Below are 20,427 nucleotides of genomic sequence, written 5' to 3'. Positions count from 1 at the left end.
CACCTCCAAGTTGTGTCAAGCTAGGGTACTTTCGTCCTCAATCGTTAAATGCTTTCGTCAAGAGTAGACTCCCTATGGTGTTAGAAACACTGGAGGATCGCGGAATTCCCCTTCTTGCCTAAACAAGAAGAAGGGTCGTCCCCTCTCTACCATGCACAAAAGTGGATACGATGGAAAAGGGATCAATAGATTTTGAGTTTCATATGAGAGTTTTCTACTTGTTGTTGTTTTTCCCCCCAATTTGTGGCACTTGACATTTTGAGGACATTTCTTTTTGCCATTTCTTTGATGTTTGGCATTTTCAACACTTGACAATTTCAACTTTTTGCATTTGTTTTTGAACATCTTCAAAGCTACCCCATTTGTAGTGAGGGTGCTTATTTTTGAAGCATAGGAGTTTTTACTTTTGTTACTCCTCTTTTCTTTTGATACAAATTGCAAACTTTTTGGCTTTCATTTCAATTCTTGAACTTAAATTTGAACAATTTTTGTGCCGATTCCCTTTTTTGATGACAAAAATGTGGTAGAACATGGATGATGGTTGCATGGTTTCAAGGGTCACCTTGGAATAAACGGTAGCCAAGGAGTTATCACACCACATGGCACTCTTGACTAGGCCTTAATCCATGGGTCAAAGGATACTAGCATGACATATCCTAGGGTGTTTTACAAGTATTCTAACAAGCAAAGTCTCAAGAAGAAAAAGTATCTACAAGGGCCTATATACACTTGTCAAGTTTCCCAAGTAGACGTTTTGACAAAATTTTTCCTAAAAGCAACTATATGCCATGATGCAACTAACATATATAAGACCCTAATGCATATGCTTCTATCAACTAGTATGTCAAATAATCTAAATGCAATCCTATAATCACATTGTTTCATACTACATCAATTAAAATAAAGCCACGTAGTCATTAACATAAAGAGGAAAAAGGAGATTGGAAAGATCATACGATGCGGTCTTCATGATCCTCATGTCTCGGATGTGGCGTAGTCGATCAATGTGAAAAAGGATGAACAAACACAATATATACAAACACAATATATACACAAGACTACACTATAAAGGAAATGAACATGTTTTTGGATTTTTGCATTTTTCAAATTTGTTATGGTTTTTATGTTTATGAAATAAAAAGACATGTTTTTTGTATTTTTCAAAAAAATTTAATTTTTTTGTATTTTTGGAATATAAATTCTCATCCCCCGCTTTATTTTGAACATTGTCCTCAATGTACATGTAGGAGTAGGAATGAAAAAGAAATACATGATTTTGGATTTTTAAAGTTTTATGGAAATTGAAGTGCAAATGCAATAATATGATATGATGAATGCATGCTCTAACTAAATGCAATTCTATATGACATATATAACAAATGAATGCTATCTAAACTATATTATATGATGCATGATTTCTAGTAAACTATGGTCACCTATGATCAAACCTCCCCAAACCGATTTAAACACTATTTCTAGTGTAGAAAAGAATAGGTTTGGTCATTAGTGATTGTGCATGAATTCTAGCCTATATGCAACTAACTATATGAATCATGTGAGATATATTACAATGCAATTATACTATATGAACTAACTAATGTAAATGCAATATGAAATATAACACAAATGCAAGCTAACTGTATATGTATATAACTAAATGCAAGTGTAAATGTAATGCAAAGTCAAAGTAAATGGTATCTTACAAATGGTGGTTTGAGGGAGGACTCCACCAAACTCATTCCTTGTTGTCATGATTATTGATGTTGTCCATGTTGCTTAATGCTCTCAACAACCGGTCAAAGGCTTTTGAATCGGCTTCATATAAGCACAAATAGGAGATTGGCGATGTCAAAACGTAGTTTAGCCATCTTGGCTTGGAATAGAACTTGCCAAACACTCTCCCATTTGTTTTGCCCTTGGCACTTGGCTTCTTACAATGCTTTAAACCAACAAGGACATGATTCTTGTCAATACAATGTATGAAGTATTGCCCATTTCCATGCGGAGGCTTCCACTCTTTACCATCTCTTTCAAATTCTATGCTGATAGAGCATTGATTCATCAATCCTTCAATAGTAGAAGGAGAGTTCACATTTCTTTGATGAGGGGATAGTTGAAGGATAAGATGTGGAGGAGTCAACTTCTCACCATTGAGGTCATTCATGCTTTTATTTTCTTCACTTTCTTCTTGACCTTCCTTAGAACTTGAACCATTTCCAAAGAAAAGAGCTTCAATTTCTTCCAAACTATGATCAAAGATGCCAACATCATAGTTTTTCTCTTGGCCCCTCAATTCTCCAAAGATAGAAAGTTCAAATTCATCAACCTCTTCTTTCAAAGTTTTACCTTCACTCCCATAAGTGTCAAGGTAACACACTTCCTCTACATGGGTCATAGAGGGAAATTGTGGTGGGAGGCCTTCCTCATCATCATCATCATAGGTATCCCAAATTGAAGAAGCAAGGCTAGTGTGGGACCTAGATACATGAGGCAATTTAGACAAAGTGCTTGTCTCATAATTGGCCTCCAATTCATATTCACCATTGCTCTTCTCTCCAACTTCATCATGCTTCAATTCATCATCCACTCTTGGTCCATAATCAATCAAGCACTCCCCTTCCTCAAAAGTTACATCTTCATATTCACATCCATCATGAATGCTTGTAAAGTTGGGTACAAGTTGGAATATAGGATGTTCAATACTTATGAATTTAGGAGGTGGTGGGGGATTTACAAGAGTAGCTTCATAATGCCATCGAAATTCTTCTTCACCCTCATTATCTCCCCCTTCTTCTTCATTGAGCATTTGGGTGGCTTCCATTTGGGCAATTTGATTTGCCAACTTCTCACCATTGGTAACGATGTTTTTGAGAACATTGTGTAACACCCCCATACTCCAAGTGCCTTACCAGGACCACTCAGGTATAAGGATGCCACCATCTCGGTTACCCGAGGCATGATAATCATAAGACAATGAAGAAACATACTTTATTAAATAAGTTTAAGTGATTACGTTACAAAACCAACTGTAAGCAAAATACAACTGTTCTCAAACTATAAACCAACTGAAAGGAACTGTCCTAACAAACACAGCGGAAGACTAAAGACTCTGATATGTGATGACTCCATCCCCAGCTAGATCCCACGCGTATCCAAGATATACCGCAAGCAATCTGCTCACCACCCCGAATGGATCACCATAGTTTTTAAAACATTTAAACGGGTCGATACTAATCACACAATTAACATACATGTCACAATAAGATAAGCGGGATGACTTAATCACACATACACAACCAACCCAACTCCAATCATCTCAATCATCGATCGTCCACCTTTGGACCCAGCCCGCCGATGGGGGACCGCAGCCGTTCCCACCTAAGCCCCGCTCATCATACCGAGCGATAACCCTGTCCATTAATGTGCACATCCCCTTCCGTGGCGGGTTCCACGAAGGGCGAAACTAGGGCGTGAAGTCACTCCCGCAAGTGACCCCACTCAGCCGAGAACGCATCTCGAGAACCATCAACAACAATCACAACCACAAACAAAGTATAATCATCATATCAAACAACCAAATACAGCACATCACCAATATCCCATTATGGGACTAATACTGAGTAGGAAATCCTACCTGGAAAGCAACACAATCATCAGACGATCTAGCAGCTGTCTCAAAACCTCTCCTTTACAAATCCTTCTCCTATCACATAATCACATAATCACAATCTAACCATAACAAATCATAAAAACCCCCAATCCCAAAATTAGGGTTTAACCAAATCAAAGGAAAGACAATAAAAAAGGGTACATAGATCTTACCCTCGACGCAAGGAACTCAACGGTATAAACAACGACAAGAACCGACCGTCGAACTCGGGAATTGCTAAGAATGCGATTAAGAAGATGAACTTGTTTGCTTTCTCTCTTAAACAGAAATTTAGGTTTTGGAAAAGTGATTTGGAAACAATGACGGAAGTGTTTTATACTTTAATCGCATTATTACCAAAACCCGACAAAACAGCCCCCGTAAACCGGCTACTCGATCGAGTAGCTAAGGTACTCGATCGAGTGCCCCCTTACTCGATCGAGTACCCTAGTTACTCGATCGAGTACCCAACAGGTCAGAAACTATTTTATTTCGAAAAACTCCTTTACTCGACAGAGTAAGGCCTACTCGATAGAGTACCCCAAGACTCATAAATACGGAGTATTACACATTGTCCCTAGCTTAGCTATCTTCTAGAATTTCCATGAAGAAATTTTGTTGGTCCCATAGCATTTGGAGAACCACACGTTGCATGTCAAAATTATGCTCATTCTCTTGTTGTGGGTACATGGCAGATTGGGGGTATGGGTGTTGGTTGTAGGATGGCATTTGGCATTGATTGTAAAGTAGGTTTCGGGAGGGTGGTTGTTGTGGATATTGGATGTGGGGGCTTTGGTAAGAAAAGTTGGGGTAGTGGTTAGGACTTTCATTGTATGAGTGGTAAGGTAGGTTTGTGTAGACTTGCTCCTCAAACTCCCCATACCCATTGTAATCATACTCAAAATATCCACCACATACTCCATGTACCAAGTCTTGGGTCATCATCATAGCCAAGATAAAGATACGACTACAAACATGTAAACTACAATAAAATGGTAAAAACGAACCTTGAGGAACAAGTTCCTCAAGGTTAAACCACAAATAAAAATAGACAAACAAGTATGAACTTAATCACATAACACCGTCCCCGGCAACGACGCCATTTTGATGGAGAGGTGTCGTCGTGTCTCCCAATCAAACACATTTATAATTCTCAACAAACAACTAGTTAGTGGTTAAGTCGAGGACGATCCACGGGACGGTGTGTTTTGGGTTCTAAGTCTATCTATATCAATTTATGCTAGTGTCACGATTGATTTGGGTTTGTAGTTGTGTTCTAGACTAATGAAAGCAATAAAGTAAAATAAGCAATAAAAGGAATAATGTAAACAAATGACTAAAAGTGCTAGGATATCATGGGTTCATAGGGGATTCATGGGAGTTGATCATACGAACATATTCTCAAGTTATAAGCAAGCAATTATTATTGTGATGGGATCGAGTTAGTGTATATCTTACAATCCCTAGGAAGATTTAGGTCCCGGAACCGAATCGATTAAATTGTACAACACCTACAAGTCGACTTAGTCTCCTCCTATTCAACTCTATGCATGGTCTAATGAGGCTCGAGTTGGTTTATGTCTTACAAGCCTCATTGAAAAGATAGGTGATGGGTAAAAAATGCAAGGATTCATAGGCTCGCATTTCATCGAACATACCATGTGCATAAGTTGAAATCACAATAGGCAAGCAATTTAATTATGAAAACATATTAGATTAAGCATGAATCAATCCCCATGTTTGTTTCCTCTAATTGCCCATTAATTCTAACTAAAAGACTACTCACTCATTATCATGGGAAACATGTCATTAATGGTGTCAATCATCACAACAAGTATATACATGATAAGAGAATGAAAAAAATAAACAATAGAGAGTAAAGAGTAAAGAGATTATACCAAACTTAAGATGATCCAAATAATAAAGCAAGGAATAATAGAAGAAAACTTGATTGATTGACGAAGAGTTGTCAATTCTCCAATAATAACCCAATAATCTTCAATTACCCAATAATAATAAACTTGAACAATGATTAAGGAATGATTAATGTGTAATTTTGCGGAATGGTTGAGATTAATATATTCTAATCTACTCCTAATCTAATCTAAGAGAACTTTCTACTTTGGGAACTTGGTCCTTTTGATTATTACAATTGGAGTATATATAGTAGTACATCATTAGGTTAATCAAGGGTAGATTAGTAAATAGCATTTCTAAGTATTGAGAAGGGAAATGCAAGTCTCGAAGGGAGATGCGCATATCACGTTGCTAGTCCCGCCACAATATGCTCGTCCCGCGCGTCTGGAGTCTTGGCATGGAGGTCCTGTCTCATGATCCGAGCGGATCATGGAGGAGATGCTCGGATCTTCGTGTTTTAGGATGAGCGTCTTCCAGCAGGAGACAAGCCTCTTCTTGCAGGAGACGAGCGTCTTCTTACGGGGACGCTCGGATTGGCGGCCAGTTTGTCTATTTGAGCTCAGATTGTAAAACGGACGTCATTTCCTCATCCGGACTCCTATTAGAGTGATTCCAAAGCCTAGACCACTTTATTTTTCGATGCCGTTTCATCTAGCATACTTTTAGAGCCAAAGAAGCAACTCTTGGTTGAGGTTCCGAGCAATTTCTTTATGTAATGGCTTCCTTCTCGTCATCCTTGCTTTTAAGCCTACGATCCTTCTATATACTTTTTATTCCTACATCCTTGGTCATCATTCTTGCCTCCTCTTCATACTAGTCCATCCAAGATCGCCAATAAGCTTCCAAATATGCACGGGAGACGGGAATTCCGCCTCATTATCTTCTTTCCTACAAAACATATACAATGCAATAGGAAAGCCAAATAGGAAGGAATTGACGGATAAAATGGCCATAAAATGCTATATTAGTATGCAAAATGGGTTCAATTAGGGGTCTAAATATGCGCGAATAAGAGTCACATCAATAATATCAACTCTCCTCCTTTCCTCAAACACGACTTCAGGGTAACTGTTGATATAAGTCTCACCTTTGGTCTTACCACAAATCCCCTGTAAGACACTCTTACTCCCTTCGGTCCCTTCAGAGATACTTTCTTTTGATGACAATCTATAAAGGCTCTATTTCTACTCAACTAGTCCATCCCCAAAATAATCTCAAAACCACCCAATGGAAATTCTATTAAGTCCATAGAAAATAAAACTTCGCCGATAAGTATATTTATGTTTTTATATGAATGGGTACAAGATATCGACTCCTCAGAAGGTATTGTTACTTCGTCTCTTATTACTACTAGGTCAACCAATCCCAACACCTTAACGTGGTAACTTGATATAAATGAATGGGTCGCTCCCGAATCAAATAAAACATAAGATGGTTTAGAGTTGGTTAGAAAAGTACCCGGAACCACATGTGCATCTCCCTCAGCAGCCTCTTTCCCTATCATGAACAACTTGACACTGTTTTTCGCGCCGCCTTGCACCGTTGATGCCGACGCCGCCCCTTGCTTCACGGTGCCATTCTGGTTCCCTCCATTTCCATTGCCTTGATTAGTGTTGACGCGATTCTGAAAATTGTTCTTATTGTTATAGCTCCTCTGATTGTTCCATGATCCATTAAAACGATTGTTCCCATAGCTAGGTGCTGGTTTCCTAAATCCATTAGAATTTCCACCACCAAATCCTCTATTCATATTGTTCCTCCTTGCAGTAGTTCTACACTCCACAATCTTATGACCAAACCTACCACATCCATAGCACTGTGGCATGTCCACACCTCTCGCTCCACTTATCACTCCACTACGGCCGAAACCGCCATCACTCACGGCTTCACCGGCAGAAAACGAACGATGTTGATTGAAATTCTGCTTCTTGTTTCCTCCAGCCCCTTCACCAGTGGTCTCTACCTTTCTCTTTTTGCCCTTGTCTTTCTTCTCTTCCTTCACCATGTCAGCAATTCTCTCAGCATGACCCGCTCTTTGGTATACTTCCTCTACTGTACTTGGCGCTCCAGCTGCAAGTCTCTTTTTGATACGCGTAGTTAAACCCTTCTCAAACCTCAAAGCCAACACCTCCTCCCCATAATTCAAGTCTGACACGTACTCAGCTAACTCCATGAATCCGTTATGATAATCTTCTATTGTCATCTCCTCCGTCATCTTAAATGCATCAAACTCTGACCTCATCCTACTCCGAACATGCTCAGGTATGAACGTGCCTCTTAAGGTATCCTTAAAGCCTTTCCATGAGATAAACGGTTCATCACTCTCCTTCCACGCCTCCCTTATCACTGCCTTACTATGATTTCACCACAATCCGGCCTTTCCTTTCAAGTTGTGAGCTGCTTGATCTACTTGCATCTCCTTAGGATAGTCCAATAATTCGAAGAGGCTATCGAACTCTCTACACCAATCTCCCATCAATAATGGTTCACTAGTCCGTCGTACTTCATCGGATTATGACGAGCAATAGCAACACTCATCTAAGCAGGATCCATCGTTGCAGTCTTTGATTTCAATGCAGCAGTCAAAGCATCATTGGTTGCAATGAGCCTATCAATCTCCTCCTGTGACATAGCTGTGGATGTAGCTCTCTGTGTTGCCATTTGGGTTCTAATAAGAATAAAGAAGAAACATAAATTTCCGTTCTAAAGGAGTTTGTGGCATAAGGTATAAGATAAAATTCCTGCATACAAAAGAATGTGTGATTGGTCGAGCTGGCCTTGCTCGACCAATCTCCTGTGACTCACGGCACCAACGGCCCCCATGGCCTTCCTCTTTCTTTTCTCCAAATTAATTATTCTTGATACATGTTTAGTCTCTAATTCATGCAATTTCATAATTCTATACTTACAATCTTAGGGCAACACATACCGCATATCTTTCGACATGAACTTTAATAATCATGTAATTCACGTATATTCAACCAATTCATATAAAGATGCAACGATTCAACAATTCATATTTCCCCAATTTATGCCTTTCATGATATGCTAAGAAAATTTCCATGCGTAATCATGCCACAAATTAAAAAAAGCTCAAAACAATTTTCAACCACCACACAACCGTCACATAGGCCACACGCCTATTGCCCTTCATCCGTATTAAAATTTCTTAACATGTTCTCATCCTGTAATAAAATTAGTACTTCTCGCAACTTCAAGACACAATTACACCCTTAAGGTAAAGCATCCACGCTAATTATCCTTCTCTCTCCTTAACCTTCCTTGAGGTGACTGGCTCAAAACTAAAAAGGGCCAGATCAAGGACGTCTCCCTAACCTAGAAGAGGGCTCCTAAACAGTTTTTACCCCGGGTTCATTTTGTTAGACTCATCCTAAGTTCATTAAATTAAATTGTTTAGGCCTTAGGAACGTTCTCCCTGATAGCACTTTGTAACACCCCCATTTATTTAAGAGCCTTTTAGCAAGACATTCTCAAGTAAATAAAGGTGTTACCATCTCAGTTGCCTGAGGTAGTAAGTATAAAAGACAAACAATTACAAAAGTACTTTAAGACGATATAAAATGAAAGTGCCTCAAAGATTATTCTTACAAAATTCCAACGAACTAATTAAATATTACAAAGTACGTTTTTAAAATAACAGCAACGGAAATAAAATATCTAGTGTCTGAATGAATTAAGGCGATCTCTAGACTCAAGTGATAATCTCATCCCAAGCTTCCCCTTTAGGCATCCATCACTTCTCATAAGCTAACCTGAAATCAATCTGCTCCCCAATATTTGGTTCATGACAGGTGGTCACGAATACACAGTCAACCACAAGGTTGAGTAGGATAACTAAACAACAATAACAATACGATAACCTGCGAAACGTTCCAATCAAGAACTCGACCAAGATCGTCACACACGGCTCAACCGCGTGCCTCGTTACATGCCACAACCAATCACCACACAACTGACACCACACGGTATACTGCTCAGGTCCGCGGCAAACTCCGAACACCGCCGTGCCTGGCCAACCAAAACCGTACAGACCATGGCTCTTCCATATCCTCGTGCCTGACCGACCAAATAATCTCAAAGCATTGCCATTCCTCTTTCACAATTCCAACCAGCAATAGAGAACCAACCAACAATGATAACAATATGATTAAGAGACAATAATTATAACAATATGCTTAAGACAACCATTACGACAATGTGCTCAGGACAACAATTACAGCAATAATCATCTTTCAACAATTCACCAATTACCAATATAGTATAGTTGAGTAGTTAACCTACCTCTTAGCAATTCTTCTCAACCAATCAGACAATCAAAAAGCTTCTTCAATAAATTCACCACCTAAACAAATAACTAAATTATGTATAATTATTAACTAATATTATTAATGAATTTAAGATGTAAACTACCCAAAACAATCCCGTAAAAACCGTCACAAACACGCCCTACATCACGGCTGGCCCGACGGTGGTCAACCCGTCGGTCAACGGCTGGTCGACGACCCCTCCCACGTCTCGGTGGTCAACAGCTCTAGGGTACGGTCAAGATCAAACACAAATAATTGATATGAAGCGATTAGATAACTTACCACATTCACTTTCTCCTTTTCTTTTTCACCAAATCACCATAAAACCTCTTAGTCTTCTAAAACAACGTCATTGATGATCCTCGCCAACACACTTCATCAATTATTTTAATTCATCTTCTTACTTGCATAAAATCTGCTTGTTGAAGGGACTCATTTTCACTCAATGACCCAGAATACTTCCTAATCGCCTTTTTTGTTATTTTGAAACTGATAAATTCAGAATGGGAAGGATATATTGTATAAGAGAGTTGTATTATTGAATGATATGATTCTTAACTTTGCTTATTTCGTTCAATCTACTTATGGAAGGTACACCATTGATTTTGTTATTGTTATATGTACCCATTGTGGAAATTAATTTGAAAGTTTTCCTCTTTGGTCCTTTTTGATTGACTGGGTGTTTGTTTAATTTCCTTTGATTTTGTTATTGTTGTATAAGGAAGAAAATAAGTTAGGATTTGTGTTGTAATTGGAACAGGAAAGTTGGTTATAAATAAGTTAACCAGGAGGAAGTTGGGGGTGTAAGGAGGAACAATAATGGAGGAAATCGGGTATAAAAAAATTTGTGCAGTTCATCAGGTGGAGGATGGATCAAAGTAATGCTTCTAGTAACAATAACGCAAAAGACCCTCTATGGGAAAGTATATGGCGTCTCGATGTTAAGGCAAAAGTTAAAAACTTTAATGTGGCGCGTATGCTGTAATGCAATGCCGTCAGAAGCGAACATGCAAATGAGAGTCCAAACTTTTAACCCCTCCTGCCACAGATGAGGAATAGCAATGGAAACTGATCTGCACACCCTTGTTTCTTGTCCAGCAGCTTGCCCGATTTGGGACATGGCTGGCATTGATATTGAAAAGGAAGGAGAACAGGTCATGGCTATAAGAGATTGGGTGCGTGCCGGGGGAAAAGGAGCGCTTAAAGGGGAGTCGAATTGCAATGCTATTATGGATAGTATGGAATGAACACAATGCGGTTTTCATGGAAGTGAGGCGAAGGAACCCCGGGCTTTGATTGAGAGTGCAAACAGATATTATGCAAACTTCATTGAAGTTTATAATGGGAACGAGGCAAGAGAGTGTGACTCAATGCCAGTTTATGAGACGCCTTGGACTTTACAACCTGAAGGCTATTAAAAAGTTAATGTGGATGCAGCATGCTTTAATGATAAAGGATGTCAACTTGGGGCTCTTCTACGAGATCATCACGGAGACATAGTGGGGCGAGCTTCAATGATACAGGTTAGAATTTAGATGGTGTTGGGACGTTGGAGCGGCAGAGGCAAAGGCATGTTCATGACCTTTCCATGGCTTGGTAAATGGGGATTACTAAAGTAATTTTGGAGTCAGACTCATTGCCATTTATCAAGCTACTTGCCTACTTCAATCTCATACGACTCTTATTATTTGGTCAATGTTGTCGAAGAAATACACTGACCGTTTTAAAAACATTAGATTTTTCTTTGTTAAACGTAGCGGTAATTTAGCTGCTCAAAGTATTGCGCATTATATGCCTTTGGATTACTCGTGGACTTTGTGTCGTGTTTTCACTCAAAAAAATTTGTACAGTTGTTTACCTTGTAATTGCAGGTGGAAGAAGATGAAGTTGTGGATCCCACATTACGTTTACCTTCTACTTTAGGTTAAAAAGAGGGTAATTCTATTGAAAGTGGAAGGGTGTAATAGTCGGGTATATTGCTAGTTAAATTAATGTTTGGAATAATTTGAGAAGCACTCTAATAGTTTGTAGTATTCCTATTAAATAATCCTATATAAATTGGTAGCTGAAGGTGGAAGGTTCTAGGAAAGTTCTTTTAATAGTAAAATAATGAAAATATCTTAGTACATAGGTCAAATCCAAACCACATACCACCTTCCCCACAAGCTCGGTCCAACCGTGGCCATACACGGTCCAAGCCGTGTTTTTACACGGTCTCCCACTCCGTCTTATTTGCTTATTTTGTTTTTGTTTTCTTTTTACGACAACAACTTATTATTATTTATTCACTTCTTATAAATATAAAATTGTAGAGTTCTTTTGCATGGATAACCAGTAAAGAAAGTGCACTTTGTTGATATGAGTAGTACTTTAAATCCCTTTAAGCACTAGTCAGTTTTTTAAGCCAATCAATGGACCTCTTCAAGGGGTTACCCCAACCGAATAATGTCTTCGGTTCAGTGGAGTATTACACACCTCCACTTGAAGAACGCAACGTCCTCGTTGCACGTGGCAGCATCTGACCGCAGCCGAGCCAAACCCAAAATCTTCCCCCGCTAGGTTTGTGACCCAGGTACTCTAGACCACGGGGTCACCAGACGGTCGCAGGGTTGCTCTGGTACTACTTGTAACACCCCGGCCCAAATCTAAGGTCGGGAGCAGTCATTCACGGTAGCTCGTCAGGCTGTGTACATGGCCCACAGATCAACAAGGGTCTTTTCCAGCGCATTTTGTCCTCACTCATGCGCATCCCGGGAACCTTTCCAGGAGGTCACCCAACCTAAGAGTACTCCCAGCCAAGCACGCTTAATTGTGGAGTTCTTTTGCATGGATAATGATGCGTGTCTTTTATATAAGGTTTTTACCTCATTTTCACACTCATTTCTGTACTTTTTATGTAGCATCTAGCTACAAATACCCCCGAATGTTCTACTTTGGTTCGTTTTATGTAATTTGCAGGAATTGACCAAAAAGGAGCTAAACCGAGCCTTAATCGTCCCATTTGTATGCATTTATGGAGAATGAGGAGCCGGAGTTTGGAAATCTAACACTTGGAAGATGCGTGAGCTGGATTCGGGAAGTGTTTCAAGGTCTAACGTGCTTAAACAGCTCGATCGAGTAGATTTTATGCTCGATCGAATGCTTTATATGCCTAAGGATGCTCGATCGACCACTTTCGAGTATACACAAGAGGAGACAAGCAAGAAGTGCTCGATCGAGTGGTTTATTTCCACTCGATCGAGAGGGTTGGTGCTAGTCTGCTCGATCGAGTGGTTTAATTCCACTCGATCGAGTAGTTTGTCCTGCTTTAGTTTATTTTCCGCCTAATTTTCTGATGGGCTTTTGTAATTAGTCCATAGATTAGGTTAGAATGTGTTTTTCGTATAAGACTGAGGAGTGAACAACGTAACTCCTCTCTTCCTCTCTTGGCTTCGATCTGCTTACTTTTCACTCTATACTTTGCTACTGTTCATTGCATTTTGTTCTTCTTTGACATTTCCGCTACTCGGATTCTGATTGTACTGGTACTATTATTCTACTTTATTCTCTTAATTCTTAATCATTGTTTTAATTCCTTCTTCCTCTATTTGTTATCATAATTGCTTTTATTCAAATCCTTATTAGGTTTATCGTTATATTTAGTTTCAATTATTTATTTGTTGTTATTGTTAATTCAATGATAATGAGTAGCTAATTTCCTTCTGCTAAGACTATAGGGAAACCATAATTATGAGGGAATAGTAATCGATTATTGGGTTAATGCTGGTATGATCTTTGTTGTTTAAATGCTGCAATTAATTGTATCTGTCTAACTGAGTCGACGCGATTAGACACTTATATCTTGGTGATCCTTGACCTGGACCGAAAGGTTGGAAAAGGCGAGACTAGTAGCAAACAATAGGGTATTGTAGTGAGGGTGAAAGCTAAGCTATTTACGCTTTAGGGCGAATTGAGACCGAAAGGAGATATTCACTGCTCCTTAGACCGTATTTGCATTGACCTGAGACCTAGATTACTTGACTGAATGATTATGGTGAACCGACTGTCTTAGGTGTTTCTCTTTATCTGCTTAATTCCTTTCTCTTATTTTCTCTTACTTATTCTTATTAGTTTAGGACATCACATTTAAAAACCCCCAATTTGGTTCCCTTGACGAACTTAGATTTAGCTGACAATTTCCTACCTCTCTGTGGATTCGACCCGACTTCCCTAGCTATATTAGTTAGAGCCAGTTGGTATTTTTGACAGGTACGCGACAGACGTGTCAAATTTTTGCGCCGTTGCCGGGGAGGTGGCGCAATTTTGTTGCTTTAATTAAGTTTGTCTCTCGTCTCAAGGAATTTTTTCCTTGAGGCTGATCTCATTTCTGCAAAGTTTTGATTAGTTTTGCAGGTTAGTCGTTGCTTTGAAAGTCTTTTTTGCCAGGATGCCTACGATTACTGAGCATATAGAGCCATATGGTAGATGTGGCGAGGAAGGGCATGACCCTATTGGATGCATGGCAAGTGTAGAGCGTGTCCTTGCTTATTGGAAATACAAGCAAGGAGTTCCTTTTTCTCAGCTGTATGAGGAAATAAAGAATGTCTCTGCCCCTTCTACGCCGGTCTGTGGCCGGTTTCTCCCTCGCAAATGAAGAAATTGCTGAATTAAAATCCTTTGTGATGAGCATGTCACAACAGTGTGATGAGAAGTGCAATAGGAAAGACACGGTCATAACGAAATTGATGGAACAAGTCGCGCAGTTAACACTCGCGAAAGACCAAGCCGAGCTTCTACCGACATGCAATTCAGTTAGTGCAACGAGTTTACGAGTTGACTTTACTTATGAAGAGCCAAAAGTACCAGAAGACGGGGTTTTAACAGCTGAAGATACCCCGGAGGATGATTTGGATGAGTTTTTAGCCGAAATGCTTGCTGCGTGTGCTGAAGACATTCGATCGAGTGATTTATCTACTCGATCGAGGGAATTAATTCATCCCATCACTCGATCGAGTGAAAATACAGGTCGATCGAGTAGTGCACAATTAGATGTTGGTCGATCGAGTGATATTCTTACTCGATCGAGTAAGTTTGCTGAAGAAATCACTCGATCGAGTGATAAAACCTGTCGATCGAGTGAAACAGAAGAAGAGAATGGTCGATCGAGTCATAAAAGTACTCGATCGAGTACCAGAAGTGGCGGGGATCCTATTTTACTCTCTAATTCCGCTACCGTGTCATCTTCCCCTGCTGCGGAGACGTCAGGCATTGATAAAGGTAAAGAAAAAGTTGCGGGCCCACTCATTGCTACCAGGGTGCCCTTTCCAGGTCGTCTGAAGGACGCAAAGATCGAGCGACAGTACGGTAAGTTTGTGGACGTCGTGAAGAACCTCCAGGTAACTGTCCCTTTTTCCGAACTTGTTACTCAGGTACCTACTTACGCTAAAATTATGAAAGATATTGTGACGCGTAAGAGAAATTTAAGTGCATTTGAGACGATTTCATTTATGGAAGAGTCTAGTAATTTGCTTTTAAATAAGGGTCCACCTAAAATGAAAGACCCGAGCAGCTTTACTATTACCTGTATTATAGGAAACATAGTTATTGATAAGGGTCTTTGCGATTTAGGAGCCCGTGTCAGTGTCATGCCCTTTCCTGTCTGCCAGAAACTGAACATGAGTCATTTTAAAGTAACTAACATTACCCTACAGATGGCTGATAGATCTGTTAGGAATTCATTAGGTGTCTTAGAGGACGTGCCTGTGAAAATAGGCAAGCTCTTTATCCCAGTAGATTTCATTGTTTTAGACATAGCTGAGGACACCCGGACCCAAATTATCTTAGGAAGACCATTCCTTTGTACAGCTGGGGCCGTCATTGATGTCAAACAAGGGCGTTTGACTCTTGCAGTGGGGGATGACGCGATCAATTTCAGTCTGTCTAGCACTTTGGCTCGGCCAATGATAGAGGATACTTGCTATTCGGTTGATATTATTGACGAGTCTATCTATGACTTCTGGTCGGGTTCTTTTATGAAGGACCCACTAGAAGCTCTTATGCTTTTTGATGAGTGTACGAGATAGCCTGCAGGCACGATGACGCTGCGTTGGATTTGCTTGTTGATGATTTAGATGAGCATGAGGGAGAGCAAGTGGAACAAATGATTAGCACTCTTTGCTCCATTGAGGTAAAGGTACCGGAACGTAAGCCTCTCCCTTCTCATCTTAAATATGTTTTCTTAGACGATACGGAGCAATATCCAGTCATTGTTAGTGCTAAGCTTAATGATGATCAGCTGACTTCTTTGTTAGCCGTACTTAAGAAAAACAGGAAAGCAATGGGTTATTCACTGGACGATATCAAGGGGATTAGTCCCGATGCTTGTATGCACAGGATAGAGTTGGAGGAAGATCACAAACCTTGCAGACAGGGTCAGCGCCGGCTGAACCAGAAGATGCAGGAAGTTGTGATGGCTGAGGTAATGAAGCTGCTAGACGCAGTATTATTTATTCGTTGGTAATTCTAAATGGGTGAGTCCGACAGGTGGTCCCGAAGAAAGGAGGGACAACTGTTGTTAAGAATGAGAAGAATGAGTTAATACCTACTCGAGTAGTGACTGGTTGGCGGATGTGCATAGATTACAGACAGCTGAATGCCGCCACCAAGAAAGATCACTTTCCCCTTCCCTTTATTGATCAGATGGTAGAAAGGTTAGCTTCTCATAAGTTTTTCTGCTATTTAGACGGGTATTCAGGGTTCTTTCAGATCCCTATCCACCCAGACGATCAAGCTAAGACTACATTTACTTGTCCTCAGGGCGTTTTTGCTTATCGCAGGATGCCTTTTGGTTTGTGTAATGCCCCTGCCACCTTTCAAAGGTGTATGATGGGGATATTTTCAGAGTATATTGAGTCTATTATGGATGTTTTTATGGACGATTTCAGTGTATATGGAAGTGATTTTTCTAACTGTCTGTCTAACCTTGAGAAAGTGTTGCAGCGCTGTATTGAGGTTAACCTTGTGCTGAACTTGGAGAAGTGCCACTTTATGGTCAGCGCTGTATTGAGGTTAAACTTAGTTTCTGATAGGGGAATAGAGGTTGATAAAGCAAAGGTGGAAGTGATTCAGCAACTACCACCTCCTGTTAATGTTAAGGGGGTGAGGAGTTTCCTTGGCCACGCCGGCTTTTATCGCCGGTTTATCAAGGACTTCTCAAAGATTGCTAAACCACTTACACAGTTGCTACTCAAGGATGCCCTTTTTGTGTTTACTGATGATTATCTTTCTGCTTTCAACAGGTTAAAGCAGGCTTTAGTCTCTGCGCCGATCATACAGCCTCCCGATTGGGACTTGCCGTTTGAGATTATGTGTGATGCGAGTGACTATGCACTAGGAGCGGTGCTAGGCCAAAGGAAAGACAAAGCTTTGAATGTTATCTACTATGCGAGCCGAACTCTGGATGAGGCTCAAGTGAAGTACACTACCACTGAGAAAGAGCGCTATTTGTAGTTTATGCCTTAGAGAAGTTTCGTACTTATTTAGTTGGGTCAGAAGTCACTGTTTTTACTGACCATGCAGCTTTGAGGCATCTCCTTGCTAAGAAGGAGGCTAAACCACGGCTACTGAGATGGATACTCCTTCTTCAGGAGTTTGATTTGCAGATTAAGGATAAGAAAGGAGCTGAGAACGTTAAAGCTGATCACTTGTCGCGACTGATGCGACAAGAAGGGGAAGATTCTCTACCCATTGATGATTCTTTTCCTGACGATACTTTAATTGCTGTTATATCGTCTATTGTTAACCAAGAACCTTGGTATGCAGATATAGCTAACTTCGTTGTCGTGTGGCAAGTCGCCGCCCGACCTTTCTCATCGCCAGAGGAAGCGTTTTCTGTATAACGCTAAGCAGTACTTCTGGGATGATCCTTACTTGTTTAAGGAATGTGCAGACGGTCTCTACAGACGGTGTATTCCGTAGTGGGAGACCAAATTAGTCCTGGAGGGCTGTCACTCCTCTTCATATGGTGGTCACCACGGTCCATCGCGCACCGTGGCTAAAGTACTTCACCTGGTTTTTTGGCCTTCTTTGTTTCGACGCTAAGTCTTTTGTTTCAGCTTGTGATGCTTGCCAACGATCAGGGAACATTTCAAAGAGACATGAGATGCCACAAAACGGCATCTTAGAGGTCGAGGTTTTCGATGTCTGGGGCATTGATTTCCAAGGACCGTTCCCATCCAGTAAAGGTAACAGGTATATCTTAGTGGCTGTAGACTATGTGTCAAAATGGGTTGAGGCAATTGCCTCACCCCATTGTGATGCTAAGACCGTGATAAAGATGTTTAAAAAGATCATATTCCCCCGATTTGGTGTCCTTAGGGTCGTCATTAGTGATGGGGGGATGCATTTTAAAGAAAAGAAACTCACTTCTATTCTGTCTAAAGTTGGTGTTCAACACCGGCGTGGTTTGGGGTATCATCTCCAAACTAGTGGTCAGGTTGAGGTCTCTAATCGCGAGTTGAAAGTGATCTTGTCTAAGGTAGTTTCTAAATCACGGAAGGACTGGAGTCTTAAGCTAGATGACACATTATGGGCTTATAGAACTGCCTTTAAGACACCAATTGGTGCATCACCATATAGGCTAGTTTATGGAAAATCGTGTCACTTACCTGTTGCATTGGAATGTAAGGCTTGGTGGGCAATTCGTGAGCTTAACTATGATCCTAAGTTGTGTGGTCAGAATCGTCTTTTGCAGCTAGATGAGTTGGAAGAGTTTAGGCTTAATGCCTATGATAGCTCGCGCATTTACAAAGAAAAGACGAAGAGATGGCATGACAAGAGGATCCTACCTCGTGAGTTTCATGTTGGGCAAAAGGTGCTGCTTTTTAATGCCCGATTGAGATTATTCCCTGGCAAGCTGAAGTCCAGGTGGAGTGGTCCTTATACGGTGATGGCTGTTACCAAATTTGGATCCGTGGAGCTCGAAGATTCCGAAGGTCATAGGTTCAAGGTGAACGACCAATATGTGAAGCATTACCACGAGGCGAACGAAACAAACAACCGTGTTGAAGTCTTGTATTTCGACACGCTTGACGGGCCAGTTATTTGATGCCAGAAAGGTCGTGCGGGACCTCATAAACCAGCGCTCTCCGGGAGGCAGCCCGGACTGTTTTATTGTACTTTTGTTGAACTTTTTATTTCTCTTTAGCTTTATGTTGAACTTTAGGCGTTGTTTTACGAACTCTTTATGCTTTCTTTGCTTTGAAATGCGTGTTTTGCAGGTTACTTCACTCGATCGAGTAGTTTTCTACTCGATCGAGCGCTTTTTAAGGTAATTGTCAGTCGATCGAGTGGTATTTTTACTCGATCGACCAAAGCAAAAGTCGCATCTACTCGATCGAGTAGTTTCCTACTCGATCGAGTCCTTCCACATGCCAGTTTGCTCGATCGAGCTGTTCCAAGTTACTCGATCGAGTAATAATGTCTTCCAGCGGCTGATTTACGTCTATGGAGCTACTGTTTGACTTTCTTTGACCTCCCATGTTTATGGTCGGTTTGGGGAGGTCCCTCCTTATGACGTTTTGTAAGTTTTCCGACTCCACTTCTCCTTTTCTCTTTAGTTTGCATTTCTTTCCCTATTTTTGGTACAATGAGGGCATTGTACGGTTTGGTTTGAGGAGGTATGCATCCATATCTAAGTCTGTCTGCATGTTTTCTTGCATTTTCACTTACACGTTTAATTATTTTTGCATGCATTGCTGTTTTAATTAATTCAAAAAAGTCTTAAAATTCAAAAAATTTAGAAAAATTTCAAAAATTCAAGAAATTCACGTTTAATTTGAGTCGGAACGTTTAAACATTGACGCTACATTGAACCCTTACTTGAGCCTTGCATATTCTTGACATTTAGTTGGCATGATTAGGTGCATAATCTACGAGTTTTTGTTTCTTTCTTCTCTGAACGAATAGACTTGATTCATTATATCGGCAAGCTACATTACATTCTGAGGTTAGAGCTTTATAAACTGGTGACATCCATGACCGGTTTCATTTTAGGATGTGAGTAGTACTCTCTTTAAGGCATGTCACATCAATTTGCATAAGCATGAGTCTAGTCTTCTTAATACCTGTATGCATTCGGTCTGTGGATGGTGACACATGTTAGGAGAGGCAGTTCCCTTTATTTCATTATACCCATGAGCCTCACATAGCCAAATTGCCTTTTTGTCCTATTAACTACTTTCTATAATACTTCCTACCCTAGCCAAGCTAGTAACGAGTAGTTGTTGGAATGTTTTATTGCAATATGGTTATTTTATCTAATTTCAGAAGATGGTGGAAGAATTGAAGGGAATGAAAAAAATGGAATGAAAAAAAAAGGAAAAAAAAAAAAGAGAACGAAAAAAAAAGAAGGCGAAATAAGAAAAGAAGAAAAAGAAAAAAAATCATATGAAAGAAAAAGAAATTGGATAATGATTTTCACTCCCATGTCTTATTTATATCTTATAGGGAGTTGACGATTTCTTGGTGTTTTGTGAGTTTAGTGCATGACTTTTG

The sequence above is a fragment of the Silene latifolia genome, unplaced genomic scaffold, assembly GCF_048544455.1.
Source record: "Silene latifolia isolate original U9 population unplaced genomic scaffold, ASM4854445v1 scaffold_96, whole genome shotgun sequence".
NCBI lineage: Eukaryota > Viridiplantae > Streptophyta > Magnoliopsida > Caryophyllales > Caryophyllaceae > Silene > Silene latifolia.
Note: the sequence above shows the minus strand (reverse complement) of the source record.